Source organism: Prorops nasuta, unplaced genomic scaffold (genome assembly GCF_024137725.1).
Source record: "Prorops nasuta isolate Cenicafe-Biocafe unplaced genomic scaffold, Cenicafe_Pnas_1.2 PNAS00013, whole genome shotgun sequence".
NCBI classification, from domain to species: Eukaryota; Metazoa; Arthropoda; class Insecta; order Hymenoptera; family Bethylidae; genus Prorops; species Prorops nasuta.
Genome location: NW_027116810.1, coordinates 4,650,183 through 4,653,575, shown reverse-complemented (window position 1 = coordinate 4,653,575; position 3,393 = coordinate 4,650,183).

The window sequence follows — 3,393 nt, the reverse complement described above, 5'->3', positions numbered from 1 at the left end:
ATGCAGATGATAATGATTTTGAACATATCAATTACGATAATGTTCCCTTGTACTTAGGAGCTCCTCTTACAGTTTCCGATAGCATGCTTCTTTTGTTATCAATATATATAAATCATAATATTACTCTGTCATGCCTGTCTGATATAATTGCATTAATTAATTTTCACTGCATAAAGACAAATTTCAAGGAATACAGTATATATAAGTTACACAAATTTTTCAATCTACAGAAAACAAATGAAACTGTGGCGGCAAGTGGTTTGAGCAGATGGCGCTTCACGTTTCTTCTTCCGTCCGCGCTATATTCCTTTGTTTTTAGTCTGTTCTAAAATAGCTAGTCAACGCTCTTGTCTAATCTTAGTCATGTATAAGTTAATTTGTAATTTTTGATAAAAATATACATTTTGTTTTGTGGTACAAGGAGTGGTTATCACCTTGTCTTAAAATATAAAATAAAGATTACTCTAGTAGTAAAGATTAATAAGGATTAAAAATCCTATAGCGGTGCCACAAAACAATGATTAAACATTTTTACTGTGCTACATGTACAAGAGAGTTACAAGATGTAACAGATTTTTGCCTTTCGTGTCCGACGAAAAACAAATCATATTTTGTTCAGCTATCATTTATTGATCGACTAAAGAAATGTATAAGAGAGACAATTTCTATGATCAATTGCAGTAATCGAAAAAATAGATTAGATAATCCAGAAAACTGTTTATCGGATATGTATGATGGTTCCTTATATCAAAATGAGATAGCACAAGATATTCTTTCTATTCCAAATAATATCTCTTTTACATTCTATACTGATGGCGTACCTGTCTTTAAATCAAATAAAGTCAGTTTGTGGCCTATTTATTTATCAATCAACGAACTACCACCTTCAGAACGTAAAAAAAGGGAAAATTTGTTACTTGCTGCACTCTGGTTTGGTGAAAGAAAAGCTGACATGAACCGTCTCTTTACTACGCTTTATTCAAATTTGCAAATACTCCGTAATGGTATTAATATCTATATTCCTAAGAATAACGAATCCATTAATATAAAAGGAATACTTTTAATGGGAACCAGTGACCTTACCGCTAAAAGTGAATGTTTAAATTTTATTCAATTTAATGGAAATTATGGTTGTCCAATATGTTTGCATCGATGTGAAACAGTTCATTTGCCTATAGGAGGAATTACTCATGTGTATCCATATACTAATGAATCAATACCTCTACGAACCTCTGAAAATACTATTAATTATGCAACAAATGCTTCAGCAGAAAAACCAATGATTGGTGTAAAAGGCCCTACTGCACTTTCTTTATTAATGCCTGATTTTATAGAAGGAATGGCAATTGACCGTATGCATTGAGTGGATGGCGGTGTAGTTAAGAAAAGGTTAACTTTATTATTCGACGTAAAATTTAGTAGTTATAATTTCTCATTATATCCACTTATTCATATAATTAACAGCATATTAAAATGTATAAAACCTCCCAAGTTCGTACATCGAATGCCACGCTCCATTAATGATTTGGTTCACTGGAAAGCTTCAGAGCTAAAATTATGGTTTCTTTATTATTCATTACCTGTATTTCATGGTGTTTTGCAAGAAAGCTATTTTGAACATTATTCTTTGTTAGTTATAGCACTTTCTATTTTAAATTCTGATTTAGTATTAATTGAATCAGTTAGAATAGCTGAAGACCTATTGAATAAGTTTATTAAAGAATTTGAAAATTTGTATGGAAAACAATTTTGCACTATAAACGTACACTTATTGGTGCATCTTCCATATTGTGTTAAAAAATTAGGTCCGTTGTGGGTGCATTCTTGTTATGAGTATGAAAATATAAATGGCCAATTTTTGAAACTTATTCATGGCACTACTCATATTGATACTCAGATGATAAAGTCCCATACATATTTCTTAAAAATTAAAAGATTAATTGATAAATCAAATAATATAAATATTCATAATTTTTTTTTTCAATAAAAAAACAGGTTGAAATACTAGAGGAGATTCTTCCAAATTGTTATAGTGTAGGAACTTATGAGCATATTACAAACATACCTCATATAATTAAAAATGCTTTTAATAATTCTGATATTATATTAGACAATTTTATAGTACAGCAATATTTACGACTATTAAAAAATGGAAAACTTTTCGTTGCACAATTATATAAAAATGACTTAATTCAGACGCATTCATTTGTTATAACATACATTGAAAATAATATAATCAACATAGGTTTTATACACAGCTTTATAAAACTACAAAGCAAATGTACGCAAGTAATATGCCAGTGTTCCCAAAAACATTACTGTATTATCCAACCAGTTACGAGCAGAAAATATTTTTCTGCAGAAGGAAATTGGAATAGTTTTGACAGCAGAAAATTTTTATTAGAGTGTGCACCAAATAATTATATATAGCTATTTCAAGTGAATGCATTATAAATGTATGCATTTATATGAAATTGGAAGAAAAAATTAACGTTGATATACCTATAAATGAACAAAAAATAGAATAAAACATTATTTGTAGATCAACTCTTTTCCACTTTCTAATATTTGTAATCAATTTGCAAACAGTAATTTCAAAAATAAAAAAATCTTTATAATTTTTAATTTACTGCAATTTTTAAAGCAATTTTACAGCCTTATATATAAATACTGAAATCTAAATACTTAATAAAACCTGCCATGCTCCTAAAAATATTAATATAATATATTTAAATATTTCTATGTATGCTAAATTCTGCTTAAAGACTTAAGGATTTACCGTCTGTATTTATAAAATCTTAAAAGGTTCTAAATGTACTATATATTTGTCTTCAAGCAGGATCTAAAGATCATACAAGTATTAAAATAGTTCATCTTATTTTTGTAAGGATCTTAACAGGTTCTAAGATTCCGCAATATAGTGCTTGCAAGAGTTATAATAATTCGTAAACATATAAAAGAATTTAATGAAGACCTATTTACTACATATTAGATCTTAAGTAGAATTTAAATTTCGACTCGGGCTGTTCCTTGTGAAATAAGGAAGAAGAAGCATATTTTTTATTTTTATTGCTTGCTTACTTCAGGCTATGTTGAGCTTTATCAAATTGCTCGCATCGAACGCTAGCTTCGGCTTCGTAAAATATCCCGCACAGCATTCAGATCCTAAAGACGTCCCTATAATGTCTTGTTACTAATTTCAGACAATTAGGCCTTAAAAGTCGTCCACAAGTCATCTTCTCGCTGACATCAGAATAAGACATATTTGTCTATTGTTTCTATATATGCTAAAATAGCAATCGATATAGAAATCCAAGTTTAGCTGAATGGTGCAAACGTCGGACAGCTGTACGTGAGATTGGCATCGGTTCCAGTTTCGAGTCCCACCGCGGA